Source organism: Heterodontus francisci, chromosome 9, assembly GCF_036365525.1.
Source record: "Heterodontus francisci isolate sHetFra1 chromosome 9, sHetFra1.hap1, whole genome shotgun sequence".
NCBI lineage: Eukaryota > Metazoa > Chordata > Chondrichthyes > Heterodontiformes > Heterodontidae > Heterodontus > Heterodontus francisci.
In genome coordinates this window covers 1,950,568-1,974,798 of record NC_090379.1, presented here as the reverse complement: position 1 = coordinate 1,974,798, position 24,231 = coordinate 1,950,568, and the positions used below count along the sequence as shown (strand labels likewise).

General features: G+C 45.2%; 1 protein-coding gene across 2 annotated transcripts in view; it reads left to right on the top strand.

Moving 5' to 3' along the window:
* flvcr2a (FLVCR choline and putative heme transporter 2a) overlaps window positions 1-24,231 on the top strand; it is a 347,150-nt gene that overhangs the window by 27,245 nt on the left and 295,674 nt on the right. The window lies entirely within an intron of this gene.

The following is a 24,231-nucleotide window of genomic DNA, read 5'->3' as shown; positions in this document are numbered from 1 at the left end:
TTAGCATAATATAGGACCCGTATATACCCCCAAAGGGAAAGAGCTTTACCTACCAAATAAAACAGTCATGGTTAACAAAAGAGATGAGAGATAACATAAAACTAAAGATCATACAATAGTGCAAAGAATAGTGTCCATCATGGGGACTGGGAGAGATATCAAGAACAGCAAAAGATATTCAATGCTGTAGAAAGGAATGTGAAAAGATACTTGAGGGTTATCAAGATTAAGAGAAGGTTTTCACAACTATATTGAGAAGAAAAAGCGTAGTCATGGCTAATCTAAGACCGAGGCAGGAGGAGTGCACTGTTAATTCAGTCCCACTTCTCTACAGGTCACAACATAAACTTTCCCACTTATCAAAACCGTCAATTCGATACTCTATATTTTCCCCCAGAATAAAACACACCAACCAGGTTTCTTTAATAAACAACAAAATTATCAGTTTATTATAAACCAAGTTTTAACCAATAATGAAGTAAAGCATACACAAAAATTGAAATATTAAAGCCCCTTATTTATCCCATCCCTCACTCACTCTCACTCACTCTCACTCACTCTCACTCACTCTCACTCACTCTCACTCACTCTCACTCACTCTCACTCACTCTCACTCACTCTCACTCACTCTCACTCACTCTCTCTCACTCTCTCTCACTCTCTCTCACACACACAGTTATTAACCAGAAAAAATTAAAAGATATTTTTGTTTACAGCTGTTACAAAGAAATAGAAGGAATAAAAAAACACTTAGGCTGAAAAGAAGGTATGGAAAGATGTCCTTTATGTTGGTTAGGCGTCCCAAATGCAAATAGGCGGCTGTCACTAGGATCTTCCCAGAACAGTCCCTTCCAGGCGATTGTTGAAGATCAGTTTGGGTAGGCTTTCCAAGAGATGCAGCTACAGAAGCTCCAAATTAGGTCTCACAGCAGGAATGCAGCAACAAGGTTTTAGTTCCCACACATTCAATGCAAGATTTCTTTAAAGGTGCAGGATTTATTTTCAAGAGAAAGAGATGAGCTGTCTTCTCCTAGCAGGTCAATAAGCAAACTAGCTTTTTTAACAGTTCAAATTAAAACTAAAACTTTTTCCAGAAACAAGTCTCACTAAATCTTGACTTGTCACTTCGTTGTAAAGATCTCTTAGTTTAGTTTAGTTTAGAGATACAGCACTGAAACAGGCCCTTCGGCCCACCGAGTCTGTGCCGACCATCAACCACCCATTTATACTAATCCTACACTAATTCCATATTCCTAACACATCCCCACCTGTCCCTATATTTCCCTACCACCTACCTATACTAGGGGCAATTTATAATGGCCAATTTACCTATCAACCTGCAAGTCTTTGGCTGTGGGAGGAAACCGGAGCACCTGGAGAAAACCCACGCAGACACAGGGAGAACTTGCAAACTCCACACAGGCAGTACCCAGAATTGAACCCGGGTCGCTGGAGCTGTGAGGCTGCGGTGCTAACCACTGCGCCACTGTGCCGCCCTAGTCAAAAACAATCCCTGCTAGGTTATTTGAAAACAGGTGCCTTCCAGTAACTGCAGCTCAAGCTTAGTCCAAACCTTGTGGTAACCTCTTTATAAAAAAAAACCCCACAAAGTTCAGCCGTCTCCAAGATTCCAGATGAATCAGTGTCCATAATTCAAATATAAGTCTTTAACACATATTTTACAAAAGAAAAAGAAGCAATCTTGGAACACAATAGATGAGGGTAATAATGCAATTTAAAATAAGGATATAGCAGACGTATTGAATAATTACTTTGTGTAAGTCTTCACAATAGTGAAGTAACAGTTTAAAGAACCAAACTGAAATTTTTGAGGATGTAATTTAAAATAGCAGGCAGGGGAATGTCTAAGGATGTGGTTTTTATGGACTTCCAGAAGGCATTCAATAAGGTTCCATGTTAAACAATAAAGCTTATTGAGTTGACGGCAAACTATAGAACTGCTTCGGCGACAGATTAGGCAATAGAAGACTTAGAGTAGGGATAATGGGATGCTACAAAGGCTGTGGGCCCTGACAACAGCTGTAGTACTGACGTCCTGTGCTCCAGAACTAGCTGCGCCCCTAGCCAAGACGCTCCAGTACAGCTATAACACTGGCATCTACCTGACAATGTGGAAAGTTATCCAGGTATGTCCTGTTAGAAAACACAGGAAAAATGCAATCTGGCCAATGACCGCCTCATCAGTCTACTATCGATCATCAGCAAAGTGCTGGAGGGTGTCCATAGAACCATAGAAAAATTACACCTCAGAAGGAGGCTGTTCAGCCCATTGTGTCCGTGCCAGCCGAAAAACCAGCCACCCAATCTAATCCCACCTTCCATCACCTGGTACATTGACTTGCAGTTACAGCACTTCAGAGTTGAGGATTTTTGCCTCCACCACCGTTCCTGGCAGTGAATTCCAGGCACCCACCACTCTCTGGGTAAAAACGTTTTTCCTCATGCCCCTCTTATCCTTCTATCAATCACCTTAAATCTGTGCCCTCTGGTAATTGAACTCTCCACTAGGGGAAACAGGTCGTTCCTGTCTACTCTATCTCGGCCCCTCATAATTTTGTACACCTCAATTAAGTCAGTCCTCAGACTCCTCTGTTCTAAGGAAAACAACCCTAGCTGATCCAATATTTTCTCATAGCTGCAACTTTCAAGCACTGGCAACATTCTTGTAAATCTCCTCTGTACTCTCTCCAGAGCAATTATGTCCTTCCTGTAATGTGGTGACCAGAACTGTACGCAATACTCCAGCTGCGGCCTAACCAGCATTTTATACAGTTTCAGCATTACATCCCTGCTTTTGTATTCTATACCTCGGCCAACAAAGGAAAACATTCCATATGCCTTCTTCACCAACAAAGAACAGTGCAGCACAGAAAGAGGCCATTCGGCCCTCCAAGCCTGCGCCGATCTTGATGCCTGCCTAAACTGAAAACTTCTGCACTCCCAGGGTCCGTATCCCTCTATTCCCATCCTATTCATGTATTTGTCAAGATGCCTCTTAAACGTCGCTATCGTACCTGCTTCCACCACCCTGGCAGCAAGTTCCAGGCACTCACCACCCTCTGTGTATAGAGCTTGCCTCGCACATCCCCTCTAAACTTTGCCCCTCGCACCTTAAACCTATGTCCCCTAGTAACTGACTCTTCCACCCTGGGAAAAAGCTTCTGACTATCCACTCTGTCCATGCCACTCATAACTTTGTAAACCTCTATCATGTCGCCCCTCCACCTCCGTCGTTCCAGTGAAAACAATCCGAGTTTATCCAACCTCTCCTCATAGCTAATACCCTCCAGACCAGGCAACATCCTGATAAACCTCTTCTGTACCCTCTCCAAAGCCTCTACGTCCTTCTGGTAGTGTGGTGACCAGAATTGTACACAATATTCTAAGTGTGGCCTAACTAAAGTTCTGTACAGCTGCAGCATGACTTGCCAATTTTTATATTCTGTGCCCCGACCGTTGAAGGCAAGCATGCCGTATGCCTTCTTAACTACCTTATCCACCTGCGTTGCCACTTTCAGTGACCTGTGGACCTGTACGCCCAGATCTCTCTGCCTGTCAATACTCCTAAGGGTTCTGCCATTGACTGTATACTTCCCACCTGCATTAGACCTTCCAAAATGCATTACCTCACATTTGTCTGGATTAAACTACATCTGCCATTTCTCCTCTCTTCCTGTCCTGCCACCTTCCAGGACCTGTGGACATGCACTCCAAGGTCTCTCACTCCTTCTACCCCTCTCAATATCCTCCTGTTTATTGTGTATTCCCTTGCTTTGTTTGCCCTCCCCAAATGCATTACCTCACACTTCTCCGGATTGAATTCCATTTGCCACTTTTCCACCCACTCAACCAAACCATTGATATCATTCTGGAGTCTACAGCTGTGCTCTTCACTATCAACTATATAGCCAATTTTTGTGTCATTAGCAAATTTTCCAATCTTGCCTCCCATATTTAAGTCCAAATCATTAATATATACCGCAAACACTGAGCCCTGTGGAACGCCACGAGAAACCGCTTTCCATTTGCAAAAACATCCGTCGACTACTACCCTTTGTTGCCTGTCACTGAGCCAATTTTGGATCCAACTTGCCACATTCCCCTATATCCCATGGGCTTTCAATTTTCTGACCAATCTGCCATGTGGGACCTTGTCAAATGCCTTACTAAAATCCATGTAAACCACATCCACTGCACTACCCTCATCAATCCTCCTTGTTACTTCCTCAAAAAACTCAATCAAGTTAGTAAGACATGACCTTCCCTTAACAAATCCATGCTGACTATCCCTGATTAATCCGTGCCTTTCTAAGTGGCAGTTTATCCTGTCCCTCAGAATAGATTCTCGTAATTTACCCACCACCAAGGGCAGACTGACTGGCATATAATTATTTGGCCTATCTCTCGCACCCTTTTTAAACAATGGTACCACAGTCGCAGATCTCTAATCCTCTGGCACCTCGCCCGTATCCAGTGAGGATTTGAAGATGATCCTCAGCACATCTGCTATTTCCTCCCTGGCTTCCTTTAACAGCCTGGAATACAATCCATCAGGCCCTGGTGATTTATCCACTTTCAAGGATGCCAGACCCTCTCGTACTTCCTCTTTCATTATGCTTATCGTATCTAATATTTCACACTCCTCCTCTTTAACTACAGTGTCTGCATCAACCCTCTGCTTTGTGAAGACAGAGACAAAAAACTCATTAAGCACCCTGCCCACATCATCTCCATCCATGCATAAGTTCCCTTGTACATCTGTGATAAGCCCTATCCATTCTTTCATTATCCTCTTGCTCTTAACGTACTGTTAAAACATTTTTGGGTTTTCCTTTATTTTACCTGCCAATAATTTTTCATGTCCTCTCTTTGCTTTCCTAATTTCCTTTTTTTACTTCACCCCTGCACTTTCTATACTCCTATGGGCTTTCTAAAGTATTATGTTTTTTGTGATCGTCATAAGCTTGCTTTTTCTGCTTTAACTTACCCTGGAAGCTTCAACATTACCAGGGGGCTCTAGATTTGGCCGTACCACCCTTTATCTTTGTGGGGACATGCCTACGCTGTGCCTGTAGTATCTCACTTTTGAATGCCTCCCACTGGCTTGCCACTGATTTTCCTTCAAGTAGCTGTATCCAGTCCACTTTCGCCAGGTCACCTTCCCCAGTAGACAGTGCTATCAAGCCTTGGTCCAAACATGGACAAAATGGCTGCACTCCAAAGGTGAGGTGAGTGTGATTACCCTTGACATCAAGGCAGCGTTTGACCAAGTGCAGCATTAAGGAGCCCTACACTGTCCCCATACAAACACCCCCAGGACAGGTACAGCACGGGAGTGGCAGGGCAGTTTCTGGAGTGTTACCTGTGTAATTGGAGAGAGGGGAGAGTGGAGACTGGAGTAAATGGAGAGTGGGGGAAAAAAAAATTAAGGAGCCCTAGCAAAACTGAAGTCTATGGGAATTGGAGTCATACCTAGCACAAAGGAAGATGGTTGTGGTTGTTGGAGGCCAATCATCTCTGTCCCAAGACATCACTACAGGTATAAAAGCAAAATACTGCGGATGCTGGAAATCTGAAATAAAAACAAGAAATGTTGGAAATACTCAGCAGGTCTGACAGCATCTGTGGAGAGAGAAGCAGAGTTAACGTTTCAGCTCAGTGAAGTTCCGAAGAAGGGTCGCTGACCCGAAACACTAACTCTGCTTCTCTCTCCACAGATGCTGCCAGACCTGCTGAGTATTTCCAGCATTTCTTGTTATTACATCACTACAGGTGTTCCTCAGGATAGTGTCCTCAGCCCAAACACCTTCAACTGCTTCATCAATGGCCTTCCCTGCATCGTAAGGTCAGAAGTGGGGATGTTCGCTGATGATTGCACAGTGTTCAGTACCATTTGCAACTCTTCAGATAATGAAGCAGTCCAAGCCCGCATGCAGCAAGACCTGGACAACAGTCAGGCTTGGGCTGATAAATGGCAAGTGACATTTGCGACAGACGAGTGCCAGGCAATGTCCATCTCCAATAAGAAAAATCTAACCATCTCGCCTTCAATGGCTCAAACTCCACTATCAACATCCTGGGGTTTATCATTGACCAGAAACATAACTGGACCAGCCACATAAATACTGTTGCTGCAAGAGCAGGTCAGAGGCTGGGAATTTTGCAGTGAATAACTCACCTCCTGACTCCCCAATGTTTATCCACCATTTATAAGGCACTCTATTGGGGAGACCGTGGCGTAGTGGTAATGACACGGGGCTGGTAATCCAGAGACCCAGGCTAATGCCTTGGAAACCGTGGATTCAGATTCCACCATGGCAGCTGATGGAATTAATAAAATAAATTCAATTAGTTAATAAAATAAATTCAATTAGTTAATAAAATAAATTCAATTAGTTAATAAAATTTATAATTAAAAATCTGGAATTGAAAGCTGGTCTCTGTAATGGTGCCATGAAACTACCGTCTGTTGTTGTAAAAACGCATCTGATTCACTAATGCCCTGTAGGGAAGGAAGCCACTCAGTTGCCAAGGGCAGTTGGGTTTGGAAAAAATTCTGGCCTGCCAGTGACGTCCAATGAAGGAATTCCAAAAAAATCAGAAATATGATGGATTACTCTCCACTTGCCTGGATGGGTGCAGCTCCAACAACACTTGAAGCTCGACACCATCCAGGACAAAGCAGCCCGCTTGATTGGCACCTTAAACATTCACTCCCTCTTACACTTTCGCACGGTGGCAGCAGTGTGTACCATCTACAAGATGCACTACAGCAACTCACCAAGGCTCCTTGGACAGCACCTTCCAAACCCGCGACCTCTACCAACTAGAAGGACAAGGGCAGTAGATGCATGGGAACACCACCACCTGCAAGTTCCCCTCCAAGTCTCACACCATCCTGACTTGGAACTATATCACCATTCTTTCAGTCGCTGGATCAAAATCCTGGAACTCCCTTCCTAACAGCACTGTGGGTTTACCTATCCCACATGGACTGCAGCGGTTCAAGAAGGCAGCTCACCAGCCCCTTCACAAGGGCAATTATGAATGGCCTAGCCAGTGACGCTCACAATCCATGGATGATTAAATTAAAAAGACATTGGAAGGAAGTGACTAGTGGTGTGCCTCAAGGATCTCTGCTGGGGCCTCAACTAATCACTATATTTATATAACACAATACTTAGATAACACAATGAGAGCCATATTTCCTAGGTTGCCAAAGACAGGTAAAAAAGGTAGACGGGAGGATAAAATTACCAAGAAAGAAATGAAGACTTGCATTTATATATCACTTTTCATGACCACGGAGGCCCCAAAGCACTAGCCAATGAAGTACTTTTTCAAGTTTAGTAACTTGTCGTCATGTAGGAAATGTGGCAGTCAATTTGTGCACAACGAACTCCCAAAAACAGTGTGATAATGTGATAATGACCAGATAATCTGTTTTCGTGATGTTGGTTCATAGATAAGTATTGGCCGGTATGCCGGAGGTAACTCCTTTGCTCGTCTTTGGAATAGTGCCATGTGAACATTTATGTCCACCTGAGGGGTGGACATCTCATCTGAAAGTCAGCAGCCACAGCAGACTCGCAGCTGGCAAAATCAAAGAGACAGTGATAAATTAAGTGAGTCATAGAATCATAATGGCACAGAAAAAAGCTATTTGGCCCATTGAGTCCATGCTGGTTCCTTGCAGAACAATCCAGTCACTCCCATTGCTCATATCACTGTAGTCATGTAAGTTTATTTCTTTCAAGTGCCCATCCAATTATATTTCTAAATCATTTTCTCCACTTCCACCACACTCGTAGGCAGCGGGTTCCAGGTCATTACCACCCGCTGCGTAAAAAGTGTTCTTCCTCATATTCCCCCTGTTACACTTGCCCAAAACCTTATATTTGTGTCCCCTAGCCATTGTACCATCAGCTAATAAGGTAGACAAAGTAAAGCTATTCCTATCTAAACCTGTCATAATCTTGTACACCTCTATCAAATTTCCCCTCAATCTCCTTTGCTCCAAGGAGAACAACCCCAGCTTCTCCAACCTAACCTTGTAACTACAATCCATCATCCCTGGAACCATTCTGGTAAATCTCCTCTGCACCCTCTAAAGAATCTTCACATCCTTTCTAAAGTGTGGTGGCCAGAACTGAATGCAATACTCTCGCTGTGGCCCAACTAGAGCTTTATAAAGGTTCAGTTTGTACTCAATACCCCTATTTATGAAGACCAAGATCCCTTGGAACCTTCAAAGATTTATGCACATGAACCCCTAGGTCCCTCGATCCCTGTAAACTCTTTAGAACTGCGTCTTAAGCATATATTGCCTCTCCCTATCTTTTTTCCCAAAATGCATTACCTCGCACTTGATAGTAATAAATTCCATCTGTCACCTCTTTGCCCATTGTGCTCGCCTGTGTATGTCCTGTTGCAGTCAATTGGTATCATGTTCACTGTTTGCAACTCCTGCAAGTTTGGTATCATGAGCAAATTTTGAAATTTTAGGCTGTATTCCAACATCTAAGTCATTTAAAAGCAATGTGGGCAAAACTAGCAGATGAATTTCAGTACAGCTAAGTATGAGGTCATCCATTTTGGATCAAAATTTAATTAGTGAAAACTTAAGAACAGGAGTGGTCCAAAGAGATTTAGGCGTCCATGTACAGAGATCACCTAAAATAAGATCAGAGAGTTGATTGTGTGGCTTAAAACTTGATGTGGAAGAAATGGGTTTCAATCCATGGGGCACTGGCGCCAGTTCTGGCGAAAGTGGGAGTTTTTTTTATTCTTCCACAGGATGTGGGCGTCGCTGCCTAGGCCAGCATTTATTGCCCATTCCGAATTGCCCTTGGGAAGGTGGTGGTGAACCGCTGCAGTCCTTGGGTTGTAGGTAGGCCAACAGTGCTGTTGGGAAGGGAGTTCCAGGGTTTTGACCCAGTGACAGTGAAGGAACGGCGATATAGTTCCAAGTCAGGATGGTGTGTGGCTTGGATGGGAACTTGCAGGTGGTGATGTTCCCATGCATCTGCTGCCCTTGTCCTTCTAGGTGGTAGAGGTCGCGGGTTAGGAAGGCGAGTTCGTGCAGTGCATCTTGTAGATGGTACACACTGCTGCCACTGTGCGTCGGTGGTGGGAAGAGTAAATGTTGAAGGTGATGGATGGGCTGCCAGTCAAGTGGGTTGCTTTGTCCTGGACGGTGTCGAGCTTGAATGTTGTTGGAGCCGCACTTATCCAGGCAAGTAGACAGTATTCCATCACACTCCTGACTTGTGCTTTGTAGATGGTGGACAGGCTTTGTGGAGTTGGGAGGTGAGTTACTCGCCGCAGAACTCGCAGGCCCGGACCTGCTCTTGTTGCCTCAGTAGTGATATGGCTGGTGCAGTTCAATTTCAGGATGTTGATAGTGGGGGATTCAGCGATGGTAGTTCCAATGAATGTCAAGGGGAGATGGTTAGATTCTCTCTTGTTTGAGATGGTCATTGCCCGTCACTTGTATGGCGTGAATGTAACTTGCCATTTATCTGCCCAAGGCTGGATGTGTCCAGGTGTGGCTGCATTTGGACACGGACTGCTTCAGTATCTGAGGAGTCGCAAATGATGCTGAACATAGTGCAATCATCAGTGAACATCCCCACTTCTGACCTTGCGATGGAGGGAAGGTCATTGATGAAGGAACTGAAGATGGTTGGGCCTAGGACACTGCCCTGAGGAACTCCTGCAGTGATATCCTGAGACTGAGATGATGGACCTCCAACAACCACAACCATCTTCCTTTGTGCTAGGTATGACTCTCTCCAGCGGAGAGTTTTCCCCCTGATTCCCATCGACTCCAGTTTTGTTCAGGCTCCTTGATGCCATACTTGGTCAAATGCTGCCTTGATATCAAGGGCAGTCACTCTCACCTCCATTGGCACGAGCTTCACTTGTACCATGCTGGGACTGGTACCCTGGCAAATGGAATAACTAGGGCTGTAAGGAATGCTTTAAACTAAATAGTTGGGGAGGGTTCACCTGAAGGGAAATTTAGAAAGTTACAGAGAAAGAACAAGGCTGGGTAACGATATGGGTGATTCTAACCAGAGTGTGACAGGAAGACAGAGCGTACAAACCTAACAGTGCACTAGCAAATAAGGTCAGAGTAGGGAAAAATGGTAAAAAGACAAAATTAAAGGCTCTTTATTTGAATGCATGCAACATTCGTAACAATATAGGTGAATTGATGGCACAGATAAAAATAAATGGGTATGATATGATGGCGTGGTTGCAAGATGACCAAAGCTGGGAACTGAATATTCAGGGATACTTGACATTTTGGAAGTATAGCCAGAAAAGTAAAGGAGTTGGGTAGCTCTGTTAATAAAGGATGAGATCAGTACAGTAGTGAGTTATGATCTTGGCTCAGAAGATCAAGATGTAGAGTCAGTTTGGGTGGAGATAAGAAATAGCAAGGAAAAGAAGTCACTGGTGGGAGTAGTGAATAGGGCCGTAACAGTAGCTACACTGTAGGACAGAGCCTAAATCAGGAAATAATGAGGGCTTATAAAAAAGGTGCTGCGATAATCATGTGCAATTTTAATCTTCATATAGATTGGACAAATCAAATTGGCAATTGTAGCCTTGAGGACGAGTTCATAGTGTGCATTCAGGTCAGTTTCTCAGACCAGTGCGTTGTGGAACCAACCAGGGACAGGCTATTTTAGATCTGATAATGTGTAATATGACAGGATTAATTAATCTCGCAGTAAAGGATCCTCTTGAGAAGAGTGATCGTAACTAGATAGAATTTCAAATTGTTTGAAGGTGTGCCAAAATTGGGAGAGCTGTCCCACAGACTAGTCAAGCAACAGCCTGGCATAGTCATACTCACGGAATCATACCTTGCAATGTCCCAGACATCACCATCCCTGGGAATCCTCAACGTTGACTCCGGATCCCATTAAATCTCATGGCATCAGGTCAAACATGGGCAAGGAAACCTCCTGCTGATTACCACGTACCACCCCACCTGCCTCGGCTGATGAATCAGTACTCCTCCATGTTGAACACCACTTAGAAGAAGCACTGAGGGCAGCAAGGGCACAGAATGTACTCTGGGTGGGGGACTTCAATGTCCATCACCAAGAGTGGCTCGGTAGCACCACTACTGACCGAGCTGGCCGAGTCCTAAAGGACATAGCTGCTGGACTGGGTCTGCGGCAGGTGGTGGGGGAAGTAACAAGACGAAAGAACCTACTTGACCTCGTCATTACCAATCTACCTGTTGCACATGCATCTGTCCATGACAGTGTTAACAAAGAGAACAAAGAACAAAGATAATTACAGCACAGGAACAGGCCCTTCGGCCCTCCAAGCCTGCGCCGATCCAGATCCTCTCTCTAAACATGTCGCCTATTTTCTAAGGTTCTGTATTGGTAGGAGGGACCACCACACAGTCCTTGTGGAGATAAAATCCCGTCTTCACATTGAGGATACCCACCATCATGTCATGTGGCACTACCACCATGCTAAATGGGACAGATTTCAAACAGATCTAGCAACTCAAAACTGGGCATCCGTGAGGTGCTGTGGGCCATCAGCAGCAGCAGCAGAATTGTATTCAATCGCAATCTGTAACCTCATGGCCTGGCATTTTTTTCTTATTATTGGTTCATGGGATCTGGGCATCGATGGCTAGGCCAGCAATTATTGCCCATCCTTAATTTCTCTTGAGAAGGTGTTGGTGAGCTGCCTTCTTGAATCGCTGCAGTCCATATGTGTTCGAAAGGGAGTTCCAGGATTAAACAGAGTGCAGATTGCAAACTGAGTGTGGAGATTGAAGTTCGGTGATGTGGGGAGGAGATGCTCCATTTTTCTACTCTTTTTTTTTTTGTTGACGTTTTTCACCATCCAGTATTTGGTTCCTGCTTCAGTGCAGTGGAAGGAGCTGTTTGGTGAGTACCTGGTAAGCTATTCCACTTATAATAGATAGTCTGTAAAGTTAAGGCATGGCAGGGCAGCTCTGCCAAGTGGAATGTACAGCCTGTGGTATGTGGGAAGTCATGGACACACTGCGTGTCCTAGACAAACACATCTGCAGGAAGTGTCACCGGCTGCAGAAGCTTGAACTCCGGGTGTTGGAACTCGAGCGGTGGCTGGAGTCACTGTTGTGCATCCACGAGGCGGAGGACTACGTGGATAGCGCATTTAAGGAGGTGGTCACACTGCAAGTTAGGAGCATGCAGGCAGATAAGGAATTTTGTGGCACCACAGATGGCTCAGCTGCACAGGAAGAGTAGAAGAGCAGTAGTGAAAGGGTATTCGTTAGTTAAGGGAACAGACAGGCGTTTCTCCAGCAGTAAACGCGACTCCAGGATGGTGTGTTGCCTCCCTTGTGCCAGGGTCAAGGGTGTCACGGAGCGGCTGCAGGACATTCTTTTGGGGGAGGGTGAACAGCCAGAGGTCGTGGTCCACATTGGTACCAATGACATTGGTAAGAAGGGGGATGAGCTCCTGAAAGCAGATTTTAGGGAGCAAGGAAGGAGATTAAAAAGCAGGACCTCAAAAGCAGTAATCCCAGGATTGCTCCCAGTTCCACATGCAAGTGAGCACAGGAATAGGAGAATTGAGCGATTGAACACGTGGAGAACTGGTGTAGGAGGGAGGGCATCAGATTTCTGAGACATTGGGACCAGTTCTGGAGTACAGGTGGGACCTGTACAAGATGGACGGTTTGCATCTTAGCAGACTGCGATGAATATCCTCATAGGGAGATTTGCATGTGCTGTTTGGGAGGGGAAATTGTCAGGGGGTGGGAACCTGCGAGGGAGCTCAGATTGGAGGGAAGCAAAACTGGTAACTTGTCAGGGGCGTGGGAACCAGGAGCAAGATTCAGAGAGGAATACCAAGGAGCACCGAATACTGGGGGGAGATATATAGCACGAGAGTAGGGAAGAGTATTCCATCACACTCCTGACTTATGCCTTGTAGAAGGTACACAGGCTTTGGGGAGTCGGGAAGTGAGTTAAGCGTGGCAGGATTTCTAGCCTCTGACCTGCTCTTGTAGCCACGGTGTTTATATGGCTACTCCAGTTCAGTTTCTTGTCAATGGTAACCCCCCCAGGATGTTGATAGTGGGGGATTCAGTGATGGTAATGCCATTGAATGTCATGGGGAGATGGTTAGATCCTCTCTCTTATTGCAGATGCTGATTGCCTGGCACTTGTGTGGCGCGAATATTACTTGCCACTTACCAGCCCAAGCCTGGATATTGTCCAGGTCTTGCTGCATTTCTACATGAACTGCTTCAGTATCTGAGGAGCCGTGAATGGTGCTGAACATTGTGCAATCATCAGCGAACATCCCCACTTCTGACCGTATGATTGAAGAAAGGTCATTGAAACAGCTGAAGATGGTTGGGCTTAGGACATTATCTTGAGGAACTCCTGCAGTGATGTCCTGGAGCTGAGATAATTGACCTTCAACAACCACAACTATTGCTATAAAGCCGGGGTTCAACCCTGGCTCAATGAAGAGTGTAAGAGGGCATGCCAGGAGCAGCACCAGGCATACCTAAAAATGAGGTTAAAAACAAGAAATGCTGGAACCACTCAGCAGGTCTGGCAGCATCTGTGGAAAGAGAAGCAGAGTTAACGTTTCGGGTCAGTGACCCTCCTTCGGAGGTGTCAGTCTGGTGAAGCTACAACACAGGACTACTTGCGTGCCAAACAGCGGAAGCAGCATGCAATAGGCAGGGCTAAGTGGTCCCACAATCAATGGATCAGATCTATCAAGTGGCACTTGCTCAGCAATAACCTGCTCACTGACACTCAGTTTGGGTTCCGCCAAGGCCACTCAGCTCCTGACCTCATTACAGCCTTTGTCCAAAATGGACAAAAGAGCTGAACTCGAGGTGAGGTGGGAGTGACTGCCCTTGACATCAAGGCAGTGTTTACCAGAGCATGTCATCAAGGATCCCTAGCAAAACTGGAGTCAATGGGAATCAGGGAGAACTCTCCACTGGTTTGAGTCATACCAAGATGGTTGTGGTTATTGGAGGTCAATCATCACAGTCCCAGTTCATCACTGCAGGAGTTCCTCAGGGAAGTGTCCTCGGACCAATCATCTTCAGCTGCTTCATCAATGACCTTCCCTCCATCATAAGGTCAAAAGTGGGGCTGTTCGCTGATGATTGCACAATTATCAGCACCATTCGCGACTCCTCATAGTCAAACAGCCCAAGTCCATTGGCAGCAAGACCTGGACAACATCCAGGCTTGGGCTGATAAGTGGCAAGTAACATTTGCGCCACATAAGTGCCAGGCAATGACCATCTCAAACAAGAGAGAATCTAACCATCACCCCTTGACATTCAATGCTGTTACCATCACTGAATCCCCCACTGTCAACATCCTGGGAGTTACCATTGACCAGAGACTGAACTGGAGTAGCCATATAAATGCTGTGGCTACAAGAGCAGGTCAGAGGCTAGGAATTCTGTGGCGATTAACTCACTACCTGTCTCTCCCCAATGCATGTCCACCATCTGCAAGGCACAAATCAAGTGTGTGATAGAATACTCCCCACTTGCCTGGATGGGTACAGCTCCAAGACTCAGGAAGCTAGTCACCATCCAGGACAAAGCAGCCCGCTTGGCACCCCATCCACCATCTTCAACATTCACGCCCTTCACCACTGACACACAGTGGCAGCAGTATGCAAGATGCACTGCAGTAACTCATCAAGGCTCCTTGGCCAGCACCTTCCAAACCTGTGACCTCTACCACCAAGAAGGACAAGGGCAGCAGATGCATGGGAACACCACCACCTGCTAGTTCCCCTCCGAGTCACACACCATCCTGACATGGAACTATATCGCCGTTCCTTCACTGTCGCTGGGTCAAAATCCTGCAACTCCCTTCCTAACAGCACTGTGGGTGTACCTACAGCCCAAGGACTGCAGTGGTTCAGGAAGGCAGCTCACCACCACCTTCTCAAGGGCAATTCGGGATGGGCAATAGATGCTGGCCTAGCCAGCGATGCCCACATTCCACGAACGAATAATTAAAAAAAAAACAACCTGGGTCTGAAACTAGTGTCTTAAACTTAAATAATGGTAATTACAAATGTGTGAAGATAGAGTTGGCTAAAGTGGACTGGGTAAATAGATGAAAAGGTAAGATGGTAGTTACGCAGTGGCAGAAATTTAAGGGGACAGTTGATAATTCTCAGCAAAGATATATTCCATTTGAGAAAGAAAGATTCTGAGATGAACGAACCATCTGCTGGTAACTAAGGAAGTTAAGGATGGTATCAAATTGTAAGAAAACGCTGTGAAGATTAGTGGTAGGCTGGAAGATTGGGAAAATTTTAGATACTAGCAAAAGATGACAAAAAAATAATAGATGGAGAAAATAGATTGAGAGTTAACTAGCAAGAAATATAAAAACAAACAGAGCCTCTGCAAGTATGTAAAAAGGAAGAGAGTAGCTAAAGTAAATATTTGTCCCTCAGAGGATGAGACGGAATGGCGGCACAGTGGCGCAGTGGTTAGCACTGCAGCCTCACAGCTCCAGCGACCCGGGTTCGATTCCGGGTACTGCCTGTGTGGAGTTTGCAAGTTCTCCCTGTGTCTACGTGGGTTTTCTCCGGGTGCTCCGGTTTCCTCCCACAAGCCAAAAGACTTGCAGGTTGGTAGGTAAATTGGCCATTATAAATTGTCACTAGTATAGGTAGGTGGTCGGGAAATATAGGGACAGGTGGGGATGTTTGGTAGGAATATGGGATTAGTGTAGGATTAGTATAAATGGGTGGATGATGTTCGGCACAGACTCGGTGGGCCGAAGGGCCTGTTTCAGTGCTGTATCTCTAATCTAATCTAATAAATAATGGGAAACAAGGAAATGGCAGAAACTCTGAACAAGTATTTTATATTGGTCTTCATGGTAGAAGATAGTAAATGCATCCCAATAATAGAAAGTCAGGGGGAAAAGAGAGGGAGGAACTTTAAACTATCACTAGAAAAAAAAAGTACTCTGAAAACGGTGGGACTAAAGGCTGACAAGTTCCCTGGCCTATATCCTAGGGTCTTAAAAGAAGTGGCTGCAGTGATGGGTGATGTATTGGTTGGCTCGGTTGTGTAGGGGGGCACGAGGAAGATTGGGAAAGCAATTATAATGGGGCTTCTATAGTTAGGGGAACAAACAGGCATTTCTGCAGCTGCAGACATGAATCTGGGATGGAATATTGCCCCCTTGGTGCCGGAGTCAAGGATGTCACTGAGTGGCAGGAGAGCACTCGTAGGCAGTGCGTTCCAGATCCTAACCACTCGCTGTGTAAAACAAGGTTTTCCTCATGTCACCTTTGCCAATTACCTTAAATTACACTGTCCTCTGGTTCTGGATCCTTCGACCAATGGGAACCATTACTCCCTATCTACTCTGCCCTGACCCTTCATGATTTTGAACACCTCTATCAAATCCCTTCTTAATTTTCTCTTCCCCAAGGAGAACAGACCCAGCTTGTCCAATCTCTCCATGTAACTGAAGTTACTCACCCTGGAACCATTTTCATGAATCTTTTCTGCACCCTCTCTAATACCTTTACATCCTCCCTAACATGTGGTCATTGGGTCGTTGACATTTATTTGATGGTCCTGCCCAGAGTCCTCATTTACAGCTTCAAATTTGTTTGAGACAATAAATTGTTCTGGGTGCTGCTGTTCCAACCTTTCCATCCTGCCTTTCCTCACCCCTCAGATAGTCACCCATCTTTCCTGTTACTGATCTGTGTGTGTACCTACCCTCTAAAACTCTCATTTCAAATAGTACTCTCCCTCTCTGCGCTGTCAGCTTGTCTCCATCTCAAATGTTGAGATTTTGAACTTGAGTAATGAGAGTTGGAAACACTTCCTCAGATGTGATTGGTTTTATTTTCTATTGGGTTGGATTTTGTGGGGTGAGTGTGGTGGGGGGTAGTTGATGGTGAATTGTCAGTGTTTCTGATCATTACCCCTCTGAACCTGACCGCAATTTCAGGATGTTGGGCATGCGCAGATTAGAGTGGAAATCCTGAAGCTGTGGTCTGTCACTCAGGGCTCCACCACAGGCTGCACTGTGCCGACAATCACTGAAATCAACGAGAACTTCAACTTTCCCACTTCCACTTTACTCTTTGAAATCCTTTGAACAAAGTGCAACTTTTTAATCAATTAATAAAATTTGATCGACAACAGCACTTGGCCTAAAAAAAAATTATATTCCTGGAATGTTGTTAAACATTCATTTGAATTTTTTTAAGTGAGATATTTAAATTTTTTTAAAGAATATTTTACCTTCTCCCTTTAATTCATGTGTATGTCCCAATGTTTAATTTGTTCTGTGAAAAACCTTTAATGTGATTGGCTGCTTGGATAGCCTGATGACATCACTCCAGCACCATACTGACACCCTAGTAAAGCACACTACAATCAATTTCTGTAACACTGCACAGTGGTAGAGGTGAAAATCTCACCAGAGAGATCATTTGATCTCTCAGGCAGACTTACTTCAAGGTCAGCAGTGTGTGTCCTTACTTCGCCACTGACCACAAGCTCTGGAATGTGGGCACAGCTGGCAAGGCTGGCATTTATTGCTTATCCCTCATTACTGTTGAGGAGATTGTGGTGAGTCACCTTCTTAAACCACTGCAGTTTGTGCAGTGAAGGGGCTCCCACAGTCCCACAGTGCTGTTGGATAGGGAGTTCCTGGATTTTGGCTCCATGATATTTCCAAGCCAGGATGGTGTGTGACTTGGAGGGGAACTTGCAAGTGATGTTACCATGCATCTGCTGCTCTTGTTCTTGTAGGTGGTAGAAGTTGCTGTCGAAGGAGCCTTGGCAAGTTGATGCAGTGCATCTCGTAGATGGTACACGCTACTGCCACTGTGCCGAGCCAACAGCTGGTGCTCAAAGCTCCCATATCTTTCAGGAATGACCCATCACTATCCAGGCTTACCAATTCTCATTGAGCGTATTCTGGAATGTTTGGTTTAACAAAATTATTGCAGTTACCTTCTAATGGCTGGGTCCCCTGTAGTAAAGCCTGGCTACCTGACCTGACCCGACTACGTGTGTCGAGCTCGGGTCGAGTCAAAATTCCGAGTCCAGCATTCGGGCTCGGGTCGGGTCGGGCTGGACAGTGCTTCCAGGAAGTCACGGGATCAGGCTTACCCATGATTCCCCACAACTCCAGATGCAGGAATAGCCTGCTGCCAGAACAGATGAAGGAGATTCGTGTCAGGTCGGGTTCGGGCGCGAATAATATTAAAGGGGTTGGGTTCGGGTTCGGGTTTGGTTGTGGTCGGGTCGGGCCCGGGCCGGGTTTTAATTTTATACCTGAGCCAGGCTTTACCCTGTAGTTGAATGTTTTTGCTCTTGGTTTTGAGTCAGCAGCTGTAGTGCAAGAAGTTTTAAAAAATTAATTCTTGGGGTGTGGGCATCACTAATGAGGCTGACATTTGTTGCTGATTCCTAATTTCCCTTGAAGGCAGTGGTGAGCCCTTCATGAACCACACAATGCGTGTTGTAATAGTGCTCTCACAGTGCTGTTAACGAGTGCAGGATTTTGACCTAGTGACAGTGAAAGAATGGTGAGATATTTCCAAGTCAGGATGCTGTGTGACTTAGAAGGGAGCTTGCAGGTGCTGGTGTCCCTATGCCTCTGCTGCCTTGTTCAACTCTGTGGTAAAGGTCGCAGATCTGAAAGGTGCTATTGAAGTTCTGAGAACCTGAAGGCCTCTCGAAAGCAGGCACAGAAAGTTTACAAACACCAATTTTAGTGACGAAAGACAACTTGTATGTGTTTCCAAAATCCTCCTCCCACCCACCTGTGTTCAACTGTGTTCACTTAACTATTTTGCAGTCTAAACTTCTGTTTCATTTCAAGTGCTCTCACTTGGAGCTGCACATAATTTCATTAAGAAGCTGCCTTTCTCAGTTCTACCACCAGCATTAGAATCTTCACAGGACAGAGAGCAGTGTGATGATGGGTTGCGGTCCCGGGGTGATCAATCATCAACTCTGGAAACTGCTAGACGATATCCTGAAGGGTTGGTGATCCTCTCGCTGTTCCTCCTGTGCTGCCTTTTTTAACTTTATATAGTTTGCTCTATTTTAAAGTTCCTATTATCCTTTTATAACCAGTCTTTTATCACCCAGTCTGCTTAGTACTTCCTTCTCCCTCTGCATCCAGTCCCCACTCTCACCAAATTCTCGTTGCAGAAGTCTTTACTCTCAGTACCAACACACTCCACTTTTCTCTTCCAAATATGCTCCCTATAAATACCTTTCAGACACAAACCAATGTCAACTGGTCAGTCAGCACAGACCTTCCAGTAGCAAATTAACACAAAGCCAGTGATACTTATGGCTGACTAACTGTTATCTGCCAACTTGTTGTAATTATTCAAGTGAAAAACCAAGTTTACATTTCAGTTCAGCAAAAAGCAACAATTTCTCTGACTTACCCAGTGTGTTTTTCTATTCATCACTCCCATTCTCACCAAATTCTTGTTTTAGAATTCATAACACTCACTCTTTCCACCTCACTCTGTTACCTGACCACTCTTTGATGCTGTTGCAAATATCCTCCCAATATGTACCTTTTAGATTGAAACCAGTTTTAACTTCAGTCAGTGCTAAAGCAATGGCTCACCGCACATGCACTACTGCACTAATCAGATTTCCTCTTTGACTGACAATATGTACAAAAAACTGTGCTATCCAGATTACTGCAATAGCTTGGGTGCTGGAGGCCTTCACAAGATAATTGATGTGAAAGAAATACCTTCTGGAGTTTTTGCCACCATTACACTTCCTGATCACCACAGAAGGAGGCCATTCAGTTCATCGTGCTTGTACCAGCTCTTTGAAAGAACTATCCAATTAAGTCCACTCTCTTCTTTCTCCATAGCCCTGAAAAATTTCCTCTCCATGTATTTATCCAATTCTCTTTTGAAAGTTATTATTGAATGGCACTAAGTGAATTGCTCATTTGGAGAGCCGGTGCAGGCACGATGGGCCGAATGGCCTCCTTCTATGCTGTAACAGTTTTGTGATTCTGTGACTCTGCTTCCATCACCCTTGCAGGCAGTGCATTCCAGATCATCATAACTCACTGCATTTAATAAGTCTCTTCATCTCCCCTCTGGTTCTTCTGCCAATTACATTAAATTTGGTTACCAATCCTCCTGCCAGTGGAACGTATACCTCTTACATTTCCCAGTGGCCTTCTATGCTCTAATGAGAACACTCCCAGCTTCTGTTTTGTCTTATAACAGAAGTCTTGCATCCTGGTATTATTCTGGTATATCTCATCTGCACTCTCTCTCCAAAGCCTTGACATCCTTCCTGTAGTGTGGTGCCCAGAATTGGCCACAATATTCTATCTGAGGATTAACCAATGATTAATAAAAGGTTTACCATAATTTCTATGCCTCAAGGATTTTGTTTATATTTTTAATAGTCTTCTCAACTTGTCCTGCTGCCTTCAAGGATTTGTGTACATAAACCGTCAGGTCATAGAGTTATACAGCACAGAAACAGGCCCTTTGGTCTACCGTGTCCATGCCGGCCATCAAGCACCTAACCTAATCCCATTTTCCAGCACTTGACCCGTAGCCTTCTATGCTATGGCGTTTCAAGTGTTCATGTAAATCCTTTTTAAATGTGAGGGTTCCTGCTTCGACTGCCCCTTCAGGCAGTGTGTTCCAGATTCCAACTACCCTCTGGCTATCAGTTCCTCCCCCTCAGCCTTCTCTGTTCTAAGGAAAACATCCCTAGCCTAACTAGTCTCTCTTCATAGCTGAAATGCTCCAGCCCAGGAAACAGCCTGGTGAATCTGCTCTGCACCCTCTACAGTGCAATCGCATCCTTGCTATAGTGTAGTGCCCAGAACTGTACACAGTACTCCAGCTGTGGCCTAACTAGCATTTATACAGCGCCATCATAACCTCCCTGCTCTTATATTCTATGCCCTGGCTAATAAAGGCAAGTATCCCATATGCCTTCCTAACCACCTTCTCTACCTGTGCTGCTGCCTTCAATGATCTATGGATAAGTACACCAAGGACACTCTGACCCGCTGTACTTCCTAGGGTCCTACCATCCATTGTATGTTCCCTTGCCTTGTTAGTCCTCCCAAAATGCATCACCTCACACTTCTCAGGATCAAGTTCCATTTGTCACTGCTCCGCCCATCTTACCAGCCCATCTATATCATCCTTTATTTATTATGGGTAACAAAGAAATGGCTGACCATCTAAATGCATTCTTTGATTCTGTCTTCACAAAGGAGGACACAAATATCATACCAGAAATGTTGGGGAACACAGGGTTTAGTGAGAGGGAGGAACTGAAGGAAATCAGTGTTAGAGAAATGGTGTTGGGGAAATTGATGGGATTGAAGGCCGATTAGTACCCAGGGCCTGATGATATACATCCCAGAGTACTTAAGGAAGTGGCCCTAGAAATAGTGGATGCATTGGTGGTCATCTTCCAAGATTCTATAGACTCTGGAACAGTTCCTACAGATTGGAGGGTAGCTAATGTAACCCCACTATTTAAAAAGGGAGGTAGAGAGAAAGCAGGGAATTATAGACCAGTCAGCCTGACGTCGGTCGTGGGGAAATGCTAGAGTCCATTATCGAAGATTTTATAGCAGAGCACTTGGAGAACAGTGGTAGAATAGGGCAGAGTCAGCATGGATTCGAATTCTTAGAGGATGTAACTAGTAGAGTTGATGAGGGGGAGCCAGTGGATGTGGTTTATTTGGACTTTCAGAAGGCTTTCGACAAAGTCCCACATAAGAGATGAGCGTGTAAAATTAAAGCGCATGGGATTGGGGGCAGTGTCTTGCGCTGGATAGAAAATTGTTTGGCAGACAGGAAACAAAGAGTGGGAATAAACAGGTCTTTTTCCGAATGGCAGGCAGTGACTAGTGGGGTACCACAGGGATCGGTGCTTGGACCCCAGCTATTCACAATATATATTAATGATTTAGATGAGGGAACTAAATGTAATATCTCCAAATTTGCAGATGAGACAAAACTGGGTGGGAGGGTGAATTGTGAGGAGGATGCAGAGAAGTTTCAGGGTGATCTGGACAAGTTGAGTGAGTGGGCAAATACATGGCAGATGCAGTATAATGTGGATAAATGTGAGGTTATCCACTTTGGTGGCAAAAACAGGAAGGCAGATTATTATCAGAAGGGCTATAAACTGAGAGAGGGGAATATGCAGCAAGACCTGGGTGTTCTCGTACACCAGTCCCTGAAGGTAAGCATGCAGGTGCAAAAGGTGGTAAAAAAGGCAAATGGTATGTTGGCCTTCATAGCGAGAGGTTTCGAGTACAGGAGCAGGGATGTCTTGCTGAAATTATACAGGGCCTTGGTGAGGCCACACCTGGAATGTTGTGTGCAGTTTTTGTCTCCTTATCTGAGGAAGGATGTTCTTACGACAGAGAGAGTGCAGTGAAGGTTTACCAGACTGATTCCTTGGATGGTGGGACTGACATATGAGGAGAGATTGAGTCGGTTAGGATTATATTCGCTGGAGTTCAGAAGAGTGAGGGGGGATTCTCATAAAAACCTATAAAATTCTAACTGGACTTGATAGGGTAGATGCAGGAAGGATGTTCATGATGGTGGGGGAGTCCAGAACCAGGGATCATAGTCTAAGGATACGGGGTAAACCTTTCAGGACTGAGATGAGAAATTTCTTCACCCAGAGAGTGGTGAGCCTGTGGAATTCGCTACCACAGAAAGCAGTTGAGGCCAAAACATTGTATGTTTTCAAAAGGGAGTTAGATATAGTGCTTGGGTCTAAAGGGATCAAAGGATATGGGGGGTGTTTGTTCAAGTGGCAATGCTTCCTCCACTGGTGTGAGGTTGTTTTCCCTCTTCCTCTTGGGTGTGCTGTGGCTGGGCCAGGTGGATGTTCCTGGTTTAATAAAAACAAGAAATGCTGGAAATACTCAGCAGGTCTCGCAGCATCTGTGAAGAGAGAAGCAGAGTTAACGTTTCAGGTCAGTGACCTTTCATCAGAATTGGCAAAGTTAGAAATGTAATAGGTTTTAAGCAAATAAGGTGGGGGTGGGGCAAGAGATAACAAAAGGGAAGATGTTGTTAGGACAGAGGGTCACAGAGAGTAACTGACAAGAAGGTCATGGAGCAAAGGCAAATGGTATGTCAATGGCGTGGTGAAAGGCAAACCATTCGTGCAGAGAGGGTGTTAATTGACAGAAAAATGAACAGTCCTGACCCAAAGCACAAACATGAAAAAAACCAGTAGGCAGGCACATGGTAAAAAAAAAATGAATTATGAAACAAACTTAAAATAAAATAAAAAGAAAATAACTAAAAATAAAAAGGGCCCTGTCATGCTCTGAAATGATTGAATTCAATGTTCATTCCGGCAGGCTGTAGCGTGCCTAATCAGTAAATGAGATGCTGTTCGTCGAGCTTGCGTTGATGTTCACTGGAACACTGCAGCAATCCCAAGACAGAAATGTGGGCATGAGAGCAGGGGCATGTGCTGTTCCTGGGTGTCTGAAAGCAGAAGGGAGGGTTGGGGTATGTGAATGTTCGGCTTGAGTTCTGAATGTCAGGGATGAGTGATGGGTGGTGGGGTGGGGGGGAAAGATGTTGAGAAATGTGAGAGGCTGGTGGTGTGGTGGCTAGGAGATGTCAGGTGAAGATGCATGACTGCCTTTGACCACTCGTGTGAGGTCATTAAAATTCTTGTGGCATTGCTGCCAAGTCCTTATGGCCAGACTCTGGGCATTGGCCTCCCTTGCCACCGGGGCTTCCATTCCCTTCCGAAGGTTTACCTTGAGGGTTTTCCGGCCTGCCATGGAAATGTGGCCTCTCTCCTCCTACCCACCTCCATGTCTAATGCCTCCAGCGCTGCATCAATAAACCTGGAACTAAAGGCCTGCTACCCAACCCGAACCTGACTGCAGCAAGCGAGTGAGCATCTCTATGACGTCATTGCAATCATGCTGCAGTTTCCTTCCATTCCATCCTTCCAAAAGTGGTCAGTACAGTGAGTGTACTATGGATGTAAAATGAATGCTGTCAACTGGAGAAAGTGAACATTCCGGTGGTCGGGTGGGGCTCAGATCAGGAGCGGGTCGGGTCGGCGCAGGAAAAAATGGAAGGACTCGGGCCGGGTCGGGCTCAGGTCTGATGTAGTTCTGT